General features: G+C 41.0%; 1 pseudogene; it reads right to left on the reverse strand.

Moving 5' to 3' along the window:
* LOC122014195 overlaps window positions 1-19,590 on the reverse strand; it is a 42,854-nt pseudogene extending 23,264 nt beyond the window's left edge.
* Window positions 19,591-20,192: the final 602 nt, after the last annotated feature.

The following is a 20,192-nucleotide window of genomic DNA, read 5'->3' on the forward strand; positions in this document are numbered from 1 at the left end:
GAATCAAAACACAAACTGAACAGAGTGTGATTAGACCATGGTTGCATAATGTCTTAGATGGATTAAATATATACTTTAAAACAACTATGTATCTTTTGATAGAATTAGTTGAATTCTTCATAAGAAATCCATAGTTAAGCATGCTCAATGTCGAGCAAATATGAAATAAGTGATCAAGATGGAAGCTCCTCACCTTGAGTCAAATTTTACCATGAAACAAAACCATGAGGTTAATAATGTGGGATATTGGTCAAAGAACACAAAAAATGTTGGTAAGTAGACATTGTATTGCATAATAGAGTAGGAACCCTCTAATATTTGTGTGGTTTGAGGATAAACCAAGGGGTAGCTGGTGAGCCTATTGCAACTTGGTCTAAAGAGGGCAGGAAGTGATCACCGAGGCATAGTGTTTAAACAAGGTGCGGCTCTTGGCAATCTTCAACGATGTTGACGGGTGGGGTGGGGGGTGGACAAATCAAAACAACATTAACGTAGGGAAAACATGACTGAGCAATGGGTGTACAATGTCTTAAATGGAATAAATGTGCACTCTAAAACAATGAGGTGTCTTTTTGGTAAAATTGTTCGACATCTTATTAAGAATTTCATAGTTATGTGGACTTGCCTGCTTGGTGTGAAGCAATTCTGTAATAACCCAATGGAAAGCTACACACTTTAGAGTTGAATTTTACCATGAGTCAAATTGTAAGGCCGATACTATAGAATATCAGTTAAAGAAGACAATATGACACCGAGCAGAATATGTATATTATTCTGGAACGTGAAGTTATTGAGGGATTAACAAGAAAATAAGAGAGAAGTAACATAGAAAAAAGGAATAGCCTAAATTAGGCTTAAACCTCATATGAAATCAAGAGCGCAAAGAAAAAGAGATGTAGCCGTAACGTAGCTTCAGCGAAACTAATTGATTCAATATTAAAATAACTTATCCTAAACATTATCTAAGCATAGGTTTATATAGCTCTCAAAACCTTTAAAAAAATCTAAACGGAGAAAATAACGAACTAGACTTATTCTCTAAGATTTAGGATAAATTAACTAACAAGACTTATTCCTTAAAATTTAGGATAAATTAACTAACAAGGCTTCGTTCCTTAAGATTTAGAACAAAATTAAATATAATTAAAAAAATTAACTAAACTTAATTAACGGATAACTACTTAAAAAACTCAATTTGGATCCCCTCCTGCATTAGTCGTCTGGAGTTGAAGAGAACTCGTCCTCGAGTTTAGGATGGGTGTATCCGGATCCAAAGCACAATGACTTAGGTGTTTTAAAATAAAAACATCAGAAATTTTTTTAAATGACTAGGAAGTCGCAACCTGTAGGCATTATCATTAATCTTTTCTAGTATCTGGCAAGGTCCAATCTTCCGATTTTTGAGCTTGTTGTATTCACCAATAGGGAAACGATCATGAGTTAATACAGCCCAAGTCATATCAGCAACATCAAAAAGAACCTGACGTCGATGCCGATCTGCCATGATCTTGTATTCGGTGTTGCTTTCTTGAATAGCCTGCTTAACCTACTCATGAATGACCCGAAGATACTCGGCCATCTCCTCAGCCTTAGAGTTAGCTTGTCCTGGACGTGAAATAGGGACTAAACCCAGAACCCCGATGGGTTTCGTCCATAAACAACGTCGAAAGGACTCAAATCAGTGGTCTTGTTCTTTGCGCTATTGTATGCGAATTCTACTTGAGGTAAAACCAGATCCCATTGCTTCGGTTTGGTCCTGTGAGACATCTCAGAAGATTTCCTAAGTCGCGGTTTGCTAACTCAGTCTGACCATCGGTCTGAGGGTGATAGGGGCTACTGAAGTTTAGATTCAACCCTAACTTTCCCTATAAAATCTTCCAAAATTTACTGACAAATCTAGTATCATCATATGAAGTAATAGTTTGAGGAATACTTGTTGGACCCCGTGGTAGTTTTGATGTGATCAAGCAAGTTGGTTAGGTCCTGCTGTGTTTGAACCCTGTGTCTGAGTGTGCAGAAGCTTAGGAACACAGAAAGTCGAGCGGAAGACGCAGCTAGCGAGAAGGACGGCACGGGAAGGGAGCCGACGGGCTCGGTGCGTCCGAAGGACGAGAGAGCTGCGGAAGAGTACTCCGGTGGGCGTGAAGAGCGTGCGCGGCGTTCAAGGGATGTTAAGCCGGGACGGAAGGCTGCTCGAGGAGAAGACCGGGAGCGTCGGAAGCTGGAAAAACCAAGCTGGAAACTGTGCTGCCAGCTTGGAGGCGCCTCCAGCAGGCTTGGAGGCGCCTTCAACACTGTTGAAGGCGCCTTCAACAGGTCAGATTTGACCGTTTGCATTGCGGATAAAGTTTTATCCGCTGACCGAGCTGGAGGCGCCTTGGACCCTCGGGATAGACTTTCCAGGAGCTATATAAAGGCCCCTGGAGCTAGGAATTCAACAACAACTCAAGCAATCAATCTGTAAGCAATTTCTAAGTAATTAGTGAGCTTCAAAAGTGTAAAAGGCTTCTCCGCCTTCAGAGAAGGAGATTTTTCTTACTGCGCTCTTTTCTACTGTCCTGGATTAACAACCTTCTTGGTTGTAACCAGGTTAAATCCCTGAGTCTTTTATGTTCCTATTTCTTTTTATGTTTAATTAATTTAGTTGCTGTTATTTTATTGCTGATTTAAATTCTGAGTTGAAATCCGAGGAGGGTAGTCTTTATTTTTTGTTTTCAGCAATTCACCCCCCTCTTGCCGGTCTCCGCTGCGCCTACAATACTGTGTAAACGCACAATTTCTTTGAAGAAGAGGGTGGTAATCCGAACAACATCCATGGTTTTTCTACATGCCACAAACTGAGTCATCTTGGAGAATCATCCACCATAACTAGAATAGAATCAGCGGTCCGTTCGGTGCGGGGTAAACCCAATACGAAATTCATGCTAATCTCACACCAAGGAGCTTCAGGAATTGGTAAGGTAGTATACAAACAGCACTAGTGAGAGTTCCCTTACATTGCTCTTGAACTATCTTGCTGAAGGAGGGATTAGCAACATACATATCTAAGAAAGATTTAAAGCCGGCAACCCTAATGCTCATGGTAGTAAGTAGGGAAGAATGACGGCTTAGAGCATCTGCAACACGATTGAGACTCCTAGATTGATGCTTCAGCGTGAAGGTGAACTCCTGCAAGTAGTTTACCCACTTGGCGTGTCGACTACTTAACTTGTATTGGTCGTTGATGTACTTTAAAGCCTCATAATCAGTGAACAAAATAAATTCCTTTTGCAAAAGATAATGACACCAATGCTTCAAGGATTGCACAATAACGTAGAATTCTAGGTCATTGGTAGAGTAATTTTTCTTGGCACCATATAGTTTCTCGCTGAAGAAGGCAATAGGGTGTCCTGATTGACTTAGAACACCACCAATGCCAATGCTAGATGCGTCACAGTTTACTTTGAATAGTTTGTCGAACTTTGGAAGTACTAGAACAGGTGTTTCAGTCATCTTTTGCTTCACCAGTTGAACACTAGTCGTAGCTGCTTCAGTCCACTTGAACTCACGCCCCTTGAGACACTTAGTGATAGGAGGCGCTAAAATTCTAGATGAATCGGCGATAGAAAGAGGCCAATCAATGCAAGTGTTAGAATAATTATAGGGGTATTTTTGTCTTTTGGTGTATATCTTCTTTTCTATATAAAGACCTAACTCGTGGTTCCTAATACACGAGAATTTAGGTTTTTCTTTGTACATAGTATCAGAGCAAAGTTAAAACCCTAATTTATTTCCTCTACCCGCGCTGTCTTTCCTCTACCCGCGCCGCCTTTCTATCCAGCGGCGTTCTGTCCTCGCTTCCAGATCCCGCATTGCGGCTGCAAGATCAACATTCCTCCGAGGCCTTCCCAGTGACGTACCTCCGCTTCCTCCGCCTCGGTCGATCCCTTCCGAGGAACAGTCGCGGCCGCAGAAGAAGACTCGCCGCCTCCTCTCTGAGCTCGCGCCTCCTCTTCCGCAAGTTCTCTGTAGCCATCCAGCGTGTAGGGGGCGACGGCTGCTTCCTCTGAGGCTCGCGACCAAGGATTGAGCACAAACCCCTGTGCCCAGGTCCTCCTTTCGTACCTTCAGATCCACTCGCGTTATGATCCCTTGCGGGAGAGGAGCACGAACCCCCGTCTCTGCGTTCTGATCCCTCACGGGAGAGGAGCACGAACCCCTGTGCCCAGGTCCTCCTTTCGTGCCTTCAGATCCACTCGTTGGGGAACGAATAGAAGAACCTTCACCTCTGCCACTGCTCTGTCACCAGCAGCCAACAAGCCCGACGCCAGAAGAAGCAATCTCTTTCAGCAGAAGCAAGCTCAGTTTATCTATTCATGGCTACATCTGGCACCCCAAAGCCAGATATTTCAATCTTTACCAACCATATTACTGCATCCCTTTCTTCCGAGCAGTTGGATGGTAAAAATTATATCTCCTGGGCATCTCACATTGAACTTTGGCTTGTTGGACAGGGATATGAGACACATCTCACACAGACTGAAGATGATGTTCAAGACGTCGATCGTCCTCTGTGGAAGAAGGTTGACGCTCAGTTGTGTTGTATTATCCGAGCCACCATCCATCCATCTCTTAGGGATGTCTTCCGTACTCACAAAACCTGTAAAGCTATTTGGACACAGGCTCAACAACTCTTTACAAACACCTCTCGGCGACTCTATCAAGTTTGTGAAGATCTCATGACCATCCTCAGCGCTCATCAGATTAAGGATTCAATGTCAACTTATCTGGGTTCAGTCTCTAGTCTTCTTTGTGATTTCAATGAACTGCTCCCACCTGCGGCCAATCCTGCTGAAGAGCTTGAAAATCGGAAGAAATTTTTTATGTCTCTGGCTTTATATGGTCTGCCCACATATTATTCTCATGTTCGTAATCAGATCCTGGGTAGCCCCACAGAAGCTACCATGGACAATACCTGGGCGACTCTTCTTCGTGTCCCGGCCAAAGTCTGGTATATCCCGGCCAAAGTCTTGACGATACCTGCCGACTCGTCAGCGTTGGTCTCTCGACACAAAGGACCTCCACCTCGCAAGGGTGGCAAAGGACGCCCTTGGTGTGATCATTGCCATAAACCGGGACACACGATTGATAAGTGCCGGAGTCTACATGGTCGTCCTCCTCGTGCTGCTCAGATCGTTCAGAGTTCTGTTGCTTCTTCAGCTTCCACTTCACAGTTATCACCTGATTCGACTCCAACACCTTCCTATACTGACTTTCTGAAATGGTTTGAGGATCGTCAGGCTTCTGGTTCCACTGCTACCATTGCACACGCTGGTACTTCCTTTGCTGGCATATCTCGTTCTTCGGGTCCTTGGGTTCTTGATTCTGGGGCCACCGATCATATCACTGGAAATAAATCCCTATTTTCCTCTCTCGCTACTTCTGGTACTTTCCCAATGGTCACCATGGCCAATGGTTCCCAAACTCAATCCCAGGGTATTGGTATTGTTCATCCTTCTTCATCTCTTTCTATTCATAATGTTCTTTATGTTCCCGACGCTCCATTTAATTTATTGTCAATAAGTCAACTTACTCGATCTCTTGATTGTGTCATTTCTTTTACTAACACATCTGTTTCCTTACAGGACCGGAGTACGGGAAGGATGATTGGCTTCGGATGTGAATCCCATGGCCTATATCAGCTTCAACAACCCTCTTTTGTTGGTTCGGCGGCGACATCTCCACTACTTATTCATGCTCAGTTGGGACATCCAGGTCTTCATAAATTGAAACAGTTACATCCTAGTCTTTCTCACTTAGAGTCTTTATCTTGTGAGTCGTGTCAATTAGGTAAGCATGTTCGTAGTTCTTTTTCTCCTCGCATTGAGAGTCGGGCTATGTCTCCTTTTGCTTTGGTTCATTCTGATGTTTGGGGTCCGAGTCGTGTTTCTTCTACAATGGGGTCAAGGTATTTTGTTACTTTTATAGACGATTTTTCCCGTTGTACATGGTTATATCTAATGAACGATCGATCAGAATTGTTTTCTATTTTTGAATCCTTCTTCCTTGAAATAAAAACTCAATTTGGTACTTCCCTTCGAACTTTGCAAAGTGATAATGCACGCGAGTATTTGTCTACTCAGTTTCGTAGCTTCTTGACATCTCATGGTGTGTTGCATCGCACGTCTTGCTCTTATACCCCTCAACAGAATGGGGTTGTAGAACGCAAGAATCGTCATCTCCTTGAGACCGCTCGGACTCTTCTTCTCCATTCTCATGCCCCTCAGCAGTTTTGGGGTGATGCCGTACTTACTGTGTGTTATCTCATCAATCGCATGCCTTCAACCACTCTCCAGGGTAAAATACCTCATGAGGTAATTTATCCGCATCAGTCCCTTCATCCTCTACCACCTCGGGTCTTTGGTTCTATATGTTTTGCTCATGCTCTTGATCCCGGCATTGACAAACTCTCTCCCCGATCTCATAAGTGTGTGTTCCTTGGGTACCCACGGTCTCAGAAAGGGTACAAATGTTATTCCCCTACTCTTCGTCGGTACTTCATCTCTGCTGATGTCACGTTCTTTGAGTCGGTTCCTTTTTTTTGGTCCTTCCACTTCACAGGCTGAGGTTTCTCCCTCTCCACCTGCACCAGTAACTATCTTTTGTCCTTCGGAGGCGCCTCTATCATCTCCAGCCTCGTCTCCTCCTTTGCAGGTTTATCAGCGTCGTCCTCATTCTGCTTTGCCGCCGACCAACACTGACACTGCTGAGGGCACATCTTTGGAGCCAAGTCCTTCGCCGTTTCCTCCGGTCCCATCTCCTGACTCTGATGTTCCTATTGCACTTCGAAAGGGTATACGTTCTACTCGTAATCCTTCACCTCACTATATTTCTTTAAGCTATCATCGTCTTTCACCATCCTATTATTATTGTCTGTCTTCTTTGTCGTCTGTTTCTCTTCCAAAGACTGCAAGTGATGTCTTTGCCCATCCAGGATGGAAACAGGCTATGCTTGATGAGATGAGTGCCTTACAGAGCAGTGGGACTTGGGACCTCGTTCCTCTACCTCCTGGGAAGTCAGTGGTTGGTTGTCGATGGGTGTTTACGGTGAAAGTTGGTGTAGACGGCACGGTTGATCGACTTAAGGCTCGTCTTGTCGCTAAAGGCTATACTCAGGTATTTGGATTGGATTATGGAGATACTTTTTCTCCTGTTGCCAAGATGTCCTTTGTGCGTCTTTTTCTGTCTATTGCTGCAATTCGCCATTGGCCCCTTCATCAATTGGACATCAAAAATGCATTCTTACATGGTGACCTGCTCGAGGAAGTCTACATGGAGCAACCTCCGTGTTTTGTTGCTCAGGGGGAGTCTTCTGGTCTTGTATGTCGCTTGCGGAAATCTTTATATGGTCTCAAGCAGTCACCCAGAGCATGGTTCAGTAGATTTAGTACCGTAATTCAACAGTTTGGCATGACTCGAAGCGAGGCTGATCATTCTGTCTTTTATCGCCACTCATCTACTGGTTGCATCTATGTAGTGGTTTATGTTGATGATATTGTCATCACAGGTAATGATCATCTTGGGATTTCACAAGTAAAACAACATCTTTTCAAACATTTCCAGACAAAGGATCTCGGCAAACTCAAATATTTCCTAGGGATAGAAGTGGCACAGTCTAAAGATGGGATCATTATATCCCAAAGGAAGTATGCAATGGATATTCTGGAAGAAACAGGAATGTTAAACTCAAAGACAGTCGACAATCCCATGGATCCTAATGTCAAGCTCCTGCCAAATCAGGGGGAGCCTCTTTCAGATCCTGAACGGTACAGGCGATTGGTAGGGAAACTAAGCTACCTTACTGTCACTCGTCCGGATATCTCATTTGCAGTAAGTGTAGTAAGTCAGTTTCTTAGCTCTCCATGCAAAGAACATTGGGATGCCGTGACTCGCATTGTTCGATATATCAGGGGTGCACCAGGAAAGGGTCTTCTATATGAAGACAAAGAACATACTCAAGTCGAGGGGTATTCTAATGCAGATTGGGCAGGATCTCCCTCTGATAGAAGATCCACTTCTGGATTTTGTATATTTGTCGGAGGTAACCTTGTTTCTTGGAAAAGTAAAAAAACAGAATGTTGTGGCAAGATCCAGTGCAAAGGCAGAATATCGAGCTATGGCTATTGCTAGTCAAGAACTTATATGGTTAAAACAGTTGCTTCAGGAACTAAGGTTTGGAGAGGTTACACAAATGTCACTCATATGTGACAACCAGGCCGCTATGCATATTGCCTCAAATCCAGTCTTTCATGAGAGAACAAAGCATATTGAAGTTGACTGTCACTTTGTCAGAGAGAAAGTCATATCTGGAGAAATATCTACTAGTTTTGTCAACTCAAATGATCAGCTAGCAGATATATTCACTAAGTCACTTAGAGGTCCCCGGATCGATTACATATGTAACAAGCTTGGTGTATATGATCTATATTCTCAAGCTTGAGGGGGAGTGTTAGAATAATTATAGGGGTATTTTTGTCTTTTGGTGTATATCTTCTTTTCTATATAAAGACCTAACTCGTGGTTCCCAATACACGAGAATTTAGGTTTTGCTTTGTACAGCAAGGCTTAAAATCTTGATCGGTGTCGAGGTTTCGGTTCCAGACCGGAACGATACAGTTTTGGTACCGTATCGTACTGTGTCAATACGGTTTCGATATATATATAATTTAAAAATAAGTTGTATACTAATTTTACGTAACTTGATAATATATCTTTATCAAAATTGTTAATTTAACGTATTTCTTAGGCATAAAAAATATGTTAATATTCATGATTCCAAATCCCAAATTGATTCTAACATTAAAAAAAATATTTATAATAATTATTTAAATTAACATAAAAATCCTAATTTATATATAATAATTATATAATTTATTTATTTATTCATTTATATAATTACAGTTTATAAATATTCTAAATAATATATACTAAATATTATAGTATATATATATATATATATATATCAATTTTTTTATCAATTTTTAATATTATTTTAGATATTTTTATAAAATTTTAATCTATTTTTAATTATAAAAAAATTAAAATATGATTTTTAAATTATATAACTATATATTATATAAATTATCTTTTTTAACTTTATTTTTTTATATTTTTAATAAAAATAATAAAATTATATATTATAATTATATTAATTAATTAACAATTTATTTACTTAATTACTAATGTATATAATATATAATTATAATTTATATAATAATTAATTAGAAATTATATATATTAATGATTTTAATTAAAACTTTTAATAAATCCATCTTTTCCTCGTATTCACGATTCACGATTTGCCTCCTCCCCCTTCACGATTATTTCTTGTCATCGCCACGCCGCCGCCTTGCCTCACCACTAATCTCTCGCCGGTGGCCTCGCCAAGCCCAATGTTTCCAGGTAAGTCTTGATTCCTTCTCCCTTCCCCCTTCTCCCTTCTTTCTTTTGTTGTGCGCACATGACGTGATGATGACGCACCCGAAATTGTTGCCCTAACTATGTCGGTGTCGGTAAAGTGTCGGAATGGTAAAAATCGTTTGTCTCGGACAGCACGGTTCGAGATTTCATTCCTTGAATCCATGAAAACTTCGAACGTCGTGAATGATTTTTGGTTGCGGTCACTCTAAGATTACATCTATCTTTGATGGATCTGCATGAACACCATCGGTAGACACTATAAATCCAAGAAACGAAACTGAGGTCATGAAGAAAGAACACTTCATGTTGTTGATGTACAAGTGTTCTGCCTTTTTAGCTTCTCAAAAACAATGCAGAGATGATCAAGGTGCAAAGCCCGTGTCGGACTATAAATGAGGATGTCATCAAAGTATACAACTATGAATCTTCCCATGAAAGGTCGTAAGACCTGATGCATGAATCTCATGGACGTGTTGGGTGTATTGGACAATCCAAAAGACATGATCATCCACTCGTACAACTCATGTTGTGTCTTGAAGGGGTTAGGCGGTCTTCAATTCATCTCCGGGCTTGATTTGAATCTGGTGGTATCTACTCCTAAGATCGATCTTGGAGAAGATCTTTGAACCAGAAAGTTGATCCAACATGTCATCTAAGCGAGGAATCGGAAATCTATACTTCACCGTGATTTTGTTGATGGCTCTGCTATTAATACACATGCTCCACGAACTATTTTTCTTTGGTACGAGTAAAGCAAGGACTGCACAAGGGCTCATACTCTCATGAATATAGCCTCGTCTCAATAGTTCCACAACTTGTCGTTATAGTTCTTCAGCATCCTTAGGGATAAAGACGATATGCCGATTGATTAGGTAAGATTGACCCCAGAACGAGGTTGTTGAATGTCTCTCATAGGGGAAGTCCCAAAGGAAAGTTTTCGGCCATCCAATCAGCAAAGTCGGAGAGGAATTATTGCACCTCGGTAGATCTGAATCTAGGTCTATTTCATCGCTTTTGTAAGGAAGCAAAGCATAGACCATGTCTTCGTGCTTCATCTCGTTCAAAAATCTAGACATAGAAAGTAGTGTAGGGTTATTGAGTACCAAATTTGCAGGGGTTCCTTCTTGTCGAGGAGCCCATACGATGTTCCTCCCTTTGATGTTGAGGGTGTAGGTATTCTTCCGTCTATTGTGGATGACGCTACGATTATATTGCCAAGGTCGTCCCAACAATACATGACATGCGTCCATTGACACAACATCACACCATATCGTAATACTTGCTGCCAATAGAAAAAGTTATAAGGCACCTCCTATCTACGATTACCTCGCTCCCTTTGCTCAGCCATGACAACTCGTAGGGTTTTGGATGACGATCCGTCTTCAACTGCAGCTTTTGCACAGCTTCTTCAGATACAATATTTTCACAGCTTCCCCTATCAATTGCAACTTTTGCTATCATAGAATCTACACAAGTTGTTGCTCTGAAAGTTGCAAAGGCATATGCAACTTTAGAAGCATAAGTCACCACAGTGCGTGAGCTTCCAAAGATACCATTTTTCCATAAATTTGTGGGCAATATTTTAACTTCATTCTCCTTGTCTTGAACAAAACCTATGGATGAAGGTTTTTCTCTTCAACTTTTCTGTCGCTTTCAACAGGGAAATTATCAATGCTCGAAACCTGCAACACGCTGTCACCAACTTCATTGACAACCTCATCCACTTCATCATCGTTATAAATTGGATCACCGAATAATTTGATCTTTTCGTCATCTTCGCTGCCTCCAGCGATCAAACGATCAAGAGAGTAGAGCTGGTCATACTCGATGTTGTCGAGGTCCGCATCCTCATGGTTGTCTCTGTCGCCGCGAGAGGAAGAAGGGACGAAGAGGCGCTGCGAAGTCGGCATTCTCTCGAAGTTGTAGGTGTAGGATCGTTGCGGCCGGCTAGAGGGGGGGTTGAATAGCCCTGTAAAACAAAAATAAAAACACCTTTCTTGAACTCTTAAACTAATACTTGTAAATTAAAGTAGAAAGTAAATCAGAAAAACGAGGCACCGGATTTGACTTGGTTACAACCAAGGAGGTTGTTAATCCAAGGAATGTCCACTAGTATCTCCTTCGGGCGGAGAAGCCTCTTACAGCAGTGAAAGTGCAAAATAAAGAAACTAATCTAAAACTGAAGCGTACAAGTGTTGGAAATTAATTGCTCTGAGTTGTGTGAAAGCTTCTAGACCAAGGCTATATTTATAGCCTTGGTCGGGGCGCCCTGAGGGTTCCAGGCTCCCTGGGGGATAAAATTTTATCCCCCAACGTTCAGATCGAGTTTTGACTCGATCTGTGAAAAAGTCAACTCCGGGCGCCCCGGTACGTTCCGGGCGCCCTGGAGGGGTCCAAGCGCCCCGGTCAGTTCCGGGCGCCCCGGACCCAAAAGTCAACTCTGGTTGACTTATTCGGTCCAGGTCCTCTACTCCGGCTCTGGTCGCCTCGGTCCGAGTCTTCAACTCTGGATCCGCTCGCTTGGGTGATCTCGGACATCCGGAAAAGGGCTCACCCTAACCCAACTTCCGGTCTTCTCGAGTGGGCTTCCGCTCCGGCTTCTCGTCCCTCGGAATCGCCGCGTGTTTCTTCTCGTCCGCCGACGTACTCATCCGTAGTCTTCGTCCCTCGGACGCACCACGTGCCGTCCTTTTCGCTAGCTGCGTCTCTTGCTCCTCGAGCAGTCTTCCACTCCGGCTTTCGTCCCTCGGAACCACCGCACGCTTCCTTCTTGTCCGCCGGTGTACTCTTCCGCAGCACCTCGTCCCTCGGATGCACCGTGTGCCGTCCTTCTCGCTAGCTACGTCTTCCACTCGACTACCTGTGCTCCTGAGCTCCTGCACACTTAGACACAAGGTTAGAAACACACAGGACCTAACTTAACTTGTTGATCACACCAAAACAACTTTGGGGTTCCAACAATCTCCCCCTTTTTGGTGTGAGCAACCCAAGTTAATCTAGGGTAAAAATAGACATAATATAAACTTAACTATATTTGCAATTAAGTGCAAAAATAAAACAAGTTAAATTTTGGTCTACCTCCCCCTAGACTTTTTGGTCTACCTCCCCCTAAACTTATATTTTTCCTTCTCCCCCTTTGATCACATAAAAAATGGGGTTCTAAGAAAAAATCTAAGGGTAAAAACTTAGAATTTTTTTTTTAAACTTAAAAAATTTACAATAATTTTCACATAAACAATCTCTAAGTAAAAACAACTTTCTAAGAAAATTTTCTAAGTGAAATTATGAGTAAAAGAATTTTCACTGTGAAAAAGTCAACTCCGGGTGCCCCGGTACGTTCCGGGCGCCCCAGACCCAAAAGTCAACTCCGATTGACTTATTCGGTCCGGGTCTTCAACTCCGGATCCGCTCGCTTGGGTGATCTCGGACATCCAGAAAAGGGCTCACCCGAACCCAACTTCCGGTCTTCTCGAGTGGGCTTCCGCTCCGGCTTCTCGTCCCTCGGAATCGCCGCGTGTTTCCTTCTCGTCCGCCGGCGTACTCATCCGCAGTCTTCGTCCCTCGGACGCACCACGTATCGTCCTTCTCGCTAGCTGCGTCTCTTGCTCCTCGAGCAGTCTTCTACTCCGGCTTTCGTCCTTCGAAACCACCGCACGCTTCCTTCTCATCCGCCAGTGTACTCTTCCGCAGCACCTCGTCCCTCAGACGCACCGCGTCTCGTCCTTCTCTCTAGTTGCGTCTTCCACTCGACTACCTGTGCTCCTAAGCTTCTGCACACTTAGACACAAGGTTAGAAACACACAGAACCTAACTTAACTTGTTGATCACACCAAAACAACCTTAGGGTTCCAACAGTAAGTGGTGGGGCGGTTGATCTCGTATTTCTTGAAACCAAATTTGCGCTTGGGCATCTCTTCTTGATTGGAAATTAGGGATTTTCAAAAGGAGAATAAAGGAACTTACAATCTTTACGATCTTGTGCAGCTAGACGCCGAGATAACTTTGTGACTTGTCTCTATAGATATTGAATCTCGTCTTGGATGCTACGACCATGGTGTGAGGTTTTCTCAGCCGAAACCTGCCTTTCACGATCATGACCATGTCCACGATGACCCTCCATTGAATCTTAATGAGCTCTAATACTAACTGACGCCGAGCAAAATATGTATATTATTCTGAAGTGTGAAGTTAGTGAGGGATTAATAAGAAAATAAGAGAGAAGTAAAAAAAAAAAAGGAAAAGCCTAAATTAGGCTTAAACCTATTATGAAATCAAAAGCGCAAAGAAAAAGAGATGTAGTTGTAAGTTGTAACATGGCTTAAGCGAAACCAATTGATTCAATATCAAAATAACTTGTCCTAAACATCATCTAAGCAGAGGTTTATATAGCTCTCAAAACCCTAAAAAAATATAAACAAAAAAAATAACCAACTAGACTTATTCCCTAAGATTTAGGATAAATAAACTAACAAGACTCTGTTCCCTAATATTTAGGACAAAATTAAATAAAATTAAAAATAAACTAAACTTAATGAACGGATAACTACTTAAAAACTCAATTTGAATCCCCTCCTACGTCACAATACCTTGATGTTGGTGAATACGTGGTGTATTACACCTTAATAGTATTACATCTTAATAGCATGATGTTCACAAAGGATGAATAAGCATTTGGTCTAAGACTGCATGAACTTTAACGTGAACTCTATTACTAGGTTCCCTTGCAGATTTAGGATGAAGTAATTCTCACATCATGTTATCTCAAGGATAGCATGCTCTTCTATTTTCTTGGTTAAATCTCTTTTTCTATTCTTTTCCTTGGTGATACACTATGTAGTCTTCCACCACATGTATGTGCTTGTACATGTGTTGTCTATATCTTATCTGCGTGGAATAATAAATTGTCCCCTAAGTCTATCAAGTGAGTTCCTTGAGTATTCTAGTTTGCAGAAGAGCTACCATTTTATGTACATCGAGCTTTTGTTTAAACCTACATAACATTCTTTGACTACACTCCATTTTTCTATATCTCTGCTACAAACCTAAAATAGGCAAGGGAAAGGCCTCGACTATCATTTTAAGTTTGTAGAAGAAGGAAAAAAAGGCAGCCACGAAGCTCCTGCCAAAGCAGGGTTCGGGGAAGGGTCTTTTTTTTTCTTCTACAGACCAAAAATGATAGTTGAGGCCCTTCCCTTGCCTATTCTTTTTGCAATTCCACCATCTTCTGCTCCCATGCCTATTCTATCTATTCACCATCTTTTGCTGCAAGCAGGCAAGACTCAACCATTACAAGCATATAGCAGACAACTATATTTCAAGCCAGTTATAGTTATTCCATTAAACTCCACTACCCTACTAGAACCTTTTATGGTCTTGATTTATAACGCAGACTTAACCTTCATATTGTTGCGAGGCAGAATATCCACATAAGTGTAGCACTTTACATTCTTTTCCTGATTATATTTGCTATGTTTCCTTATCCCAGAATATTCTGTTCTTTCTGCAATGCATTCTATCAAGAATTGTTAGGCTATCTCAGAGGCTCTTATCAGCTCAAAGGTGCCCCTAATTGATAAGATGGCAGCACTGAATTCTAATGGCCATATGAGAACTTGTTAATCTTTCTTTCTAGCGAGTCTATTGTGGATTGCAAATGGGCATGTACTGCATAAACATCCTCTGATGGCTCCATTAATAACACTTATGCTCCATTAGTGGCAAAAAAGTATATATATATATATATATGGTATTTGACTAATTGGATATATAGTCTCATATAGCTAAGATTGTCTTCATTTGCTTTTCTTGGCAATTATATCTCAATGGGTGCTACACCAATAAGATACCAAGAAAGATTTTCCTTCATGTTGATCCATACAAGGACTTCTATATAACAACCTATTAGGTCTCTTACTTGGGAGATCTTTTGTACAAGGTGTGGGTATTGACTTTTCTAATTCTTAATGTACATTTGATCTTATATTATATTGACTTGGTTTCCCTCCATAGAATAGGCTTAGAACAACCATATTAGATGGTTCTTATTCTTGTGTGTTATTCTACCATAGGAGACAGAATTCACCACATGGTTGATTCTGCATTTTAGACACAACAGGTTTGAAACTTTAAAGGATGGTTAGAAACGGTGCATACAAAACTTCATTGACTAATGGTTGTTTTGGTGCTGTCTGTTCCAATAATGATGTCATCTTCAGCCCAATAATTGTATCAAAGCTTTATAGTCTCAAGATCTACCCATCAAGTAAATTGATTTCTCAAGAGTTATTTTATGGGTAAGTAAATAAGTAACTGCTTTGTTGGAAATATTGACAAACATTTTATCACCATGGACAAATGAATATTTCAAATTTACATTTACAAATGTAGAAAAGATGAAAGGAAATCCTATGACACAGCAAAAGATCAATAGAATGAATTGCTTCTAAATATTAATACAAACTAACCTATTACAAAAGGCTCTCTGTCAGTCGCTGAATTTGAGGTTGCCTCCCTGGACTTTCGTGTTGCTAGACCATCCAAATGAAGGCCAGAAAAATGAATACCCTTGTCATTTTTTTCTGCAACTCCATTGACTGAAGTAGAACCCATCTGATGGTTTGAACTATCAAAGCAAAGTATCAGGAAATAATGGATCATAGCAATTGGATAAGAAGAAATAGAAGACTAGATGGGAGGGGGTTGAATAGCGCTTGAGTTAATAAAAAAAAAACTCTCTTGCACACCATATATAAGAGTTAAGTGCAATGGAAATATTAGAAATATACAACAAGAAAAACAAAGTGTGTTAGTCATTACTCAAAAACCCTCCTTTCTTTCTTCTTCTCAGAGGTGGATAAACCTCATATAAAACTTTTTACAATCAAAATAAATGCAAAAATCACAACTATATATAATAAGATTAAGGGTTTAAAGGTATAAACCGTACACCCTAAACATGAAACATATAAAAAAAACAATCTGAGAATAATAGCTCTGTTCATGTACTTTAAGCCCCCCCCCCCTCCCCCCTCCCCCCTCCCCCCTCCCTCCCTCTAGTTATAGCCATCAATCAATGATTGGATAGGCTTCACCAAGTTGTTTTATTTAATGTCATTCGTTTCAATTCCCTTGTCAATCCACTAAACATTGATCAAGGGGTTGTTAGCTGTTAGTTGTTGTCTCCAATTGACTCATTAACAATCTAGATTCAGTCAACTTAAACCTCATCAGTCAAATGCCCCGGATAAGATCATCTTCAAACGGTTCCCTTTCGAATTTAAATGGGAACTCAGTTGACCGCCCAGTCGACTTAATCTCCACGGTCAAAAGCCTAGTCAACTCAACTCCAAACAAAAGTATTTTATTCGTGAGTAGTCTAGCTTGAGTTGATTTAGCACATTAATCAATTAGGATCAACCTCCAATCGACTAGATCGACCACTATAATGCTGAAACCATGGTTTAAAATCTCGACCCGTGCCGAGGTTTCAGTCCTGGACTGGAACGATACGGTTTCGGTATCGTATCGCATTATGCCGATATAGTTTTCGATATTTTTTAAATATATAATATATTAATTAAAAATAAAATATTTAACATAAATATTTAAAATATAAAAATAATCTGGAAATAAATACAAAAATAGATAAATAAATAAATAAAATATTTTATTTTTTAGAATTAAAATAAATTAATTAGATAATTTTATTAGAGTTTAATAAAATCTCTTTATATTATCCCTATCATAGCTAGGAGTTGATTAAAACAATTTATCTATGTTTTAATTTAAAAAACTCACCTGACACCAAACTCGCTGTGTGAGAAAGTCGCGCGTGTGACTACGCAGCCATAGGGTTCGCGCAGCCCCTCCGGCGCGGTCGTGGGGATTGTGCAACCCCTCCGACAGCGACCTCAGGGGTTGCGCGACCCCTCCAGCGGCGGACGCGAGGGTCGCACAACCTCTCCGCTGCAAATGCAGGGGTCGTGTGACCCCTCCGCAACGGCCATGAGGTCACGCGACCCCTCCACAACAGTTGGAGGGTCCCCGACACCTCTCTGTTGTCGCGGGGCCTAGTACCGAGGTCTTGTCGATGGGCGAAATGAGATGTTTCGCCCTTCTCGACTGGTTCGGCATGATATTTTAATCCCCAGCTGAAACATTCAGTTTCTTAGTCAAGTCAATGCTTATATAAAATCTATCTAAATCCAAAGTATAGATCACCCAACTCTCACAACTCACTTAATAGTTTACCTTTACAACTTTACTTTATCCACAAATTTATCTCCCATCAAATCGTAAGTCCCTCGGATGCACCAGATCGTAGTATCGTACAACATATTCAATAAAGGAGAGCATTAGCACAATGATAAAATTATTGTAATGTGACTTGGAGATCAAGGGTTCGAGTATCAAGAACAACATCTTGGAAAGCAGGGTAAGGCTGCGTACAATAGAGCTTCTCCACGGCCCCGCATTGGCAAGAGTTTTGTGCACAGGGCTACCTTTATCGTACAACATATTCAATACTATGATGAAGGAATTATGAATCAAAATTTCATTAGATCAATTGAGATCTCAGCTCAAATTGTTAGACATAAATCATATGAAATATAAATTTAAACCGAAATTACATAATAAAATAATGAAAAAAAAACAAAACATTAAAGACAAGTTTAAGATTAAAATTAAGATTAATTTGTTGAAGATTAGACAAGGTCTCTTTGAACATTCAGTCAAAAATATGTATCAATCATGATTAGATTGATAGACATAAGCATAAGAAATAAAAAAGTTTAACCAACATTCCATAATAAAATGATGAATCAAAAGTAATAACTTCAAAAAAAAAATCAATCAAGCAAACTTTTGTTTAGTCTCCTTCAACATTTGATGAGGGAACACCAAAATCATATGAGAGAATAAAATAAAAACAAATAAAATGACCCTTCTTCCATTTACTTTTTGAAGTGATTTTTCTCATATTTTTTATAGTCACAGCACCCTTTTTACCTTTTTCTTTTCTCTCTACCAAGTTCTGAAACTATGTGTCTCTTTCTATTGAAACCTTAGTAACCTAGATAAATTTCGTTAATGTCAAAAGTTCGCCTTGATGTATATGTTATAAAAGCAACTTATTGTAAAGCAATTTGTGAATTTGTACACTATTGCTTCAAGAACCAATTAATGTTTAGTCAAATGAAATTAATATTTTTTAAAAAAAATCTGAATCCGTCCTAGAAAGGCCTACACATAAAAGTTAAAACCATATATAGGCAAAATCAAAGTGCAGAAGGAAGCATCGCATTATAGCTGTCATCAGGGGGGAAATGAAGGAACTTTGGATATCAGGAAAGGAATAAAGTAACCATAGTAACTTTACTTTATGTTTAATAATCTATATAAACTCTCCTGACAGCTAAAGTTAAAAACGACAAAAAGAGCTAACGCCGGACGAAAACACATCACAGGAGAAATAGCGATATTAAGCCAATGCTCCAATTGTTATACGAAAAGGCAACTCCGCACTTCACATTGGACGCCCGGGCTGGAATTTACTGCTTTCATAAAATTGCGGGTCTTGCTATCGAATTTTATGTGTATTTCTAAATCTTTTAAATTATCATATTTCTCATCCGAAACCTATAAAAATGCTAAAACGGTCCTTCAGTGAAAATAAATCTGCCAAATCAGTTAATGGGGAAAAGCCACCACCAAATCGCAAAAAAAAAATGGAAAAATTAGAATCTAATGTCGACGTATCCTCTAATCCCGAAACAAAGATGGTAAAGATCGAATGAGAAAGGAAAATCCTTAGGAAAGATTTGAGGAAATGTGCCCAATCGATTACCGAAACTTTCGGCCGAGCCGACTCACATCCACCGCAAGATCAGATCCAATGCGATCGGTGAGTGATGAAGAATCGAGCTGTAAACACGAGCGATCGTCAGTTTCCCCCGTCTTCCTCGATCTCAGCGAGGCAATGCGATCTGATCCGCAAAAAGAGTCCTCGATCCGATCCCTAGCCGCGTCGCGATGGGCCGAGGGAGAAGGTAGCGGCAGCGGGATTTAAAACAGAGCGGCTAGGAACACCTTGCATGAAACCTCGTCTTCAGCGCAATTACAGGGTTTCCGGATAGTGGAAGCGTAAGAGCATTGCTTTAGAATACCAGTTGCAGATCGCCAGCTGTCGCAGTCGGCAAAAGAAATGACAGCTGTGGTAAACCGGGGTGGATTGCATCAGGAGCTTTGCAAGACCCCGTGCAGCGCTCAAGGGCTACCACCATCAAGTAGTTGATTCGAGAATCCGTGCTGTGGCGCCCGCGCACTCAGTTAAATGGGCAAATGCACCCATAAAATACTCGTGCGAGCGCATAATCCGTCGTACATCGCAATCGCCGACCGCGCAATCACCGGATGCAGAGTATTGTAGCTTCTTGCGTCTTCGGGGAGGTTACCCGATGGCCGATGCCACGTCGGTTAGGTAGCGGATGCGATGAGGACGTGGCGCCAACCCAGATGGGTGAATCCGGCGTTCAATGCCGGGCGACGAACTTGAACTGGATGGCAGCGCGCGTTGACTCTATCAGCGAAGCCTGGGCCACGTCGGTGCCCTACTTTATTCGCGGTGTTGGAAACGTACTTCTCGTCAGATTGTTTATTCGTGAATTTCGTAGGATAAAAAAAATCAGAAGGCCCATGTTTTACAATCCCATTATTTTTCTCATTTTATCTAT

This window comes from Zingiber officinale, chromosome 8B (assembly GCF_018446385.1).
Source record: "Zingiber officinale cultivar Zhangliang chromosome 8B, Zo_v1.1, whole genome shotgun sequence".
Taxonomy (NCBI): domain Eukaryota; kingdom Viridiplantae; phylum Streptophyta; class Magnoliopsida; order Zingiberales; family Zingiberaceae; genus Zingiber; species Zingiber officinale.